We start from the raw sequence: 5,075 nt of genomic DNA on the forward strand, positions 1-5,075 counted from the left end.
GACCTTCAGGTGCTTGCCAGCTCAAAGAATGGGAGCTAACAGTGAGGCAGGACTGATAGCCTAGCCCTTGTTAAGAATGTGAGACTGAATAACTGGCCAGGCTTTTGGCCACCAGTGGGAAGAGATGATACTTTTATCTGCTCCTGTATCTAAAAGCCCTTTAAATTGTTTCCCTTCTATAACTAATTCTAAGGATGGCCTGGAGTCAAGAGGCATTATTAAGTAAGCAGAATCATTTCCAGTAGAGCCAATCCCTTTGGCAGCTTGAGGGACACCAGAGGAGGGAAAACAGCCATGTAGGCTTGGCAAAATTATTAACTGAGCTATTCTATCCCCTTGTGAAATAGAAAAGACACCCTGAGGGCAGGAACAGAGAACTTGAAGTTCCCCTTCATAATTTTGATTTACGACTCCAGGGTGAACAATAAGGCCTTGTAAGGTAAGGGAGGCCCAGCCCAGTATTAGGCCGACACTTCCGGATGGCAGAGGCCCTTTGTAGTCAGTAGGAAAGGGCTGTACCCCCATTTGGGGCATTATCATGAATCGGGTGGTGGCACGGAGGTCCAATCCAGTTGAGCCTTCTGTTTCCCTGCGGACTGTGGGGTCCACCTGTTGCCTGCCGTGGTCCCATATGTTTTGGAGCCCTGAGACCTGGGGCCCTAATACCCGTTTTTTGGAATGCCCTCATTCTCTTCGAATGTCCTTGACTGAGCTGCTTGAGGGAGCCCTGGCTGCAGGGGCCTGCCTCAAATGTCCTTGACTGAGTGACAGTCTCTGGCCCAGTGATATCCTTTCCCGCATTTAGTACACAGTCCTGGCGCTCTCCTTTTGACAAGGGCTCTACAGTCCTTTTTTAAGTGTCCTGGTTTGCCACAATTATAGCAGAGTTTGAGCACAGCTGTGTCAGGGCGCTTCTGCCCTTGTAGAATGGCAGCTGCCAAACCGGCATTAGTGAGCGGCCCTCCAAGCTCACCGCAAACCTTTAACCAGTCCTGCAATCCCTTGCTCTTTCTGGGTGTAATAGCTGCCATGCATTCCTGCGTAGCCTGTTCATAGACCAACTGTTCAATTAAAGGCATAGCTGCCTCTGGGTCTCTAAAGATTCTCCCTGCCGCTTCTGTCATTCTAGCCACAAAGTCTGAGAACGACTCCTGGGCGCCCTGAGTAATCTTTGTCAAATGTCCACTTGCCTCTCCCTTCCTAGAGAGTGCCTTCCATGCCTTAACGGCGGCAGCTGAGATCTGGGCGTACGCTCCCCAATGGTAATTTGTCTGGTTAGTAGCGTGTTGTCCCTGACCTGTAAGCAACTCAAAAGTCCATGTTCTTTGGTCCCCTTCAATGGCAGCATTGGCCCTTGCCTGTGCTTGGCAGGAATCTTGCCACAAAGCTTTCCATTCTAGATACATTCCCATATTAGGGGCTGCAGCTTTCACAACAGTCATCCAATCCCTGGGAGTTATAGCCAGAGTAGCAAGCTTTTCAACTTGAGCTATAGTAAAATTTGCGTTGGCTCCATAGTTACGGACTGACTCAGCAAGCTCTTTAATCTGTATATACTCCACCGGAGCATGAATGCGTCCGCCATCGGCGCCTTCAAAGACCGGAAATGTTTGCTGTACTTTCCTCTGTTCCTCTTTTGAAATGAATGAGTCTGAATGGAACCTCTCCACATAGGGCGGAGGTACACTAGGACCCAGAGGTCGAGGGCCCGGAGACTGCACAGTGAGCTGATTTTCGTCTCTAGCTGCTTTTGTCTTATTCTGTGACTGATTAGCTTGTCCTTCATCTGGATGGTATCTTTCTTCCTCATACCGAGCCGCCTCTTCCTCTAAGTCTATTTCCTCAGAGGGGCCAAGCTCCTCATCCGATTCTGAGCTATCAAAACCTAGAGCCTTAAACTCATCTAACGCGGATAGAGGCTCCCTCCCCTAGGGGCCTCCCCAGCTTGATCTCTCTTTATCTCTCCCTTCCCATCCCTTTTTCTAAACTCTCCCAGGGCATTCTTTCCCTTATTTCTCTTTTCCTCGGGCTCAAGGCCCGTGGAAAGGCTTTTATTCTTTGGTGCACCTTGTTTCCTCTGAACTATTAATCTCTCTCCCCGCTCTGTCTCTGATAGACTGTCTTGGACCTCCTCCAGGACCCTCTGCCCCGCCTCAACCATTTGCTGACAATCCTAGTCTTTTAAGCACGATCTTACCAGCTTCCACAACGGCATGGTCCCTGCTTTAAGTTTGCCTTTCTGCTGTTCCCTAACTAGATCTCCTTTCAGTTTCTCCCAAGAGGCGATAGTTAATGACCCTGAACACGCATACCACGGTACGCGATCTATCTCTTTAACAAAGCCCTCTATAGTCTTAGTGGCGATTTTTAGGCCACACTGCCTCAAGACCGACCATAAGGCGGTCACTACAGAGTGGGAGGTTCCCATACTGCTCTTTTATCTAACTGTGCCTGACCTTGACTGAGAATCAGTTAGCAGTTCCACCAGTGAAAGCAGAACGTAATCAAAAGAAAAAGAACAAGTCCCGAGAAAACAAACAAAAAAGCTTCTAATGCTGGAGTATGTTCAAGACCGAACATATCTTACAGGGCTTATCTCGTCCTGCAGTTCTGAACCCGCCCCTCGAACAGGGGCGGGGGTCCCCTTGGCGCCTGGCGATGATATGGCTGTCCTGGGCTCTTGGCACCACTTGTCCTGAGCTAGTTTCTTGCCAGCAAGAATACACTTGGACAACTGGGTTCTTCTGCAGCAAAGCTTATTGCTTCATTAGGAGGAAGACCCCAAACCCCGGAAAATGGTGCTGCTTATATACACCTTGGAGTGGCGTGTCAGCACCTGATTTGTTGCTTGCCCATCGCCTCATTGCTACGCCCCGGAATGGGCAGTGACTTGGCACGAATTCACTCTTGCACCTGCGCACATTGCATGTTTACCAGTTAGGCACAGTGGAAGCCAGCGCCATCTTGTTATGGCGATTGCTCACGGCTCTCCACATCCAGCTGCTCTGTTCTAGTGGCTGTAACTTTTTTTGGGTCATAGGCCATTGTTCTATCCAAAACAGTTCTATCAGGATGCCATTTTAGTGGTGGGGCAGTTGGTGTTCTACCAGCAGTGACTCCCTGACAAAAAGTTGAAGAGTTGGGTTCTGCTGTATCCTGCTTATGGACAGCCTGGGTGGCTACGTTTTCTTTATTAGGAACGTATCTTCTTTTATAGACTGTCTCTGAAGTTGGAGGAATGCTAATCTGTGTTTCCTACTTTTGCAATGGTTTCTTCCTCATAGATTTATGGCTATATTAGCCATATATGGCCTTAGTTATTCTATGTGATCTTCTGATCCTATGCATTTAATCATGTTAGACTTTGTTTTACTTGAGACACAGTTCCTAGGAGCTTTGTATGTAACCTCTGAAGTGGCTATGCTGGATTCCAGGATTCTTGTGAAGTTGTTACATCTGCTACTGTATCCACTAAGCCTTCTGCCACTGTATTCACTAAGCCTTCTGCTGTTGTGTCCACTAAGCCTTCTGCTGCTGTGTTCACTAAGCCTTCTACCACCGTGTCCACTAAGCCTTCTGCCACCGTGTCCAACAAGACCACATCTCCAATTAGTGCCACTCCCTGGACCAAACATATTCAAACCATGACAATGGTTATAGATCTTTGTTGCTTTATTGGGGGCACAGGAGTGAACCCAGCATGATAGGGAACACAAAGCAAGAAACATACATGCTGGTAACTTCACAATTCTACAGTGGTAAAGCTAGGAGGAGGAGTGGAGAGAGGGTGGACAGATGGGGAGACAGAGAGGCCTGTTTTGCAGCAGCCCAATAACCTCCAATGAAACCTCAAGATTGGTTCTCATGGTGGAACTGTGGATCAAGGCCGTATTGGCCTGACTTTGGAGAGCTGAGTAGAGACAGAGATCTGTGTCATGTTGCATAGGCAGAAAGCAAGAAGTGAAGTTCATAGGCAGGTAAGGAAATGAAAAAAACCAAAGAGAGCAGTAAGTACAGGAAATGGTGCTAAACAAGAACCATTAGAGAAATGCAAATGAAGACCAGAATGAGACACTGCTTTTTAATAATTAGGACAAATTGGACAAGAAATATAGATAATGACAAATGCTCATGAGGATGTAGAGAATTAAAACATTGTGCAATCCTCAGGAAAACACTGGAAAATAGGAGGTTTGGCTCTAAAACCTAGAACATAAAGTCACCACATGACCCAGGAATGAAATTCTGGGTTTCCCTACAGCAGGGTGGAACCAAGGATTCAGACAGATATCCATTCATCTGTGTTCATAGACACATCCTGTGCAACAACCCCTGAGTGGAAACAAGCCAGACAGTCAGTAATGGATTATCTTACTTTGCAGTTCTAGGGTTTGAACATAAGGCATTGAGAAACTGAGGCAGGATTATTCTGGGTTTAAGGGTAGCCTGGGATAAAGGTGAGACACTGTCTCAGAAATAAACAGATTGGGTAAGGAGAGTGTGCTATGTAATAAAAGGCCCACCAGCTAGCTGTCTTTCTTAATCTTTCCCCGCTGTTTTCTGATTGCCTACTTTGGAGGGCTCGAGAAGCGCTGTGAAGTCTGAATGAAGATTTTGCTTTTCAAACACGGGCAAACGCAGGAGCCTTCCCACATCTAAGACAACACAGGTGGATTCTACTCCACCATGAAATAACATTCGGCTAGAGGCTCACAGTGTTTCTCATATTTTCTGTAAACCAATGGCATAATTGCTTGTCTACTTAATCAATAGATGTTCTCCAGCGTTCTCACTCTACACTCAGTTGAATCAGTACATTCACATCGTAATATGTCTTATACATTGCTGCAAGCACTAACGTACAAATAGCATTATTCCTGGGGAAAATTCAGAGGTTCTTGATAACATCTGGTTACATTTTCCTGAACCATTCCATACATAACCACATTTTAAGTGTACTTTGGTTAAAGGCATGTTATTTGATAGATATTTTTTGCTTCATTAATTTTAAACCAGTGGTCAACAGCTCTCTGCTTCCTCTCCTCTCCTCTCCTCTCCTCTCCTCTCCTCTCCTC

At 46.6% G+C, this 5,075-nt stretch overlaps 1 pseudogene; it reads right to left on the reverse strand.

Moving 5' to 3' along the window:
• Positions 1–659: 659 nt before the first annotated feature.
• LOC110312322 lies at positions 660–2,161 on the reverse strand (annotated as a pseudogene).
• Between the last annotated feature and the right edge of the window lie 2,914 nt (positions 2,162–5,075).

Source organism: Mus caroli, chromosome 17 (genome assembly GCF_900094665.2).
Source record: "Mus caroli chromosome 17, CAROLI_EIJ_v1.1, whole genome shotgun sequence".
Classification (NCBI taxonomy): domain Eukaryota; kingdom Metazoa; phylum Chordata; class Mammalia; order Rodentia; family Muridae; genus Mus; species Mus caroli.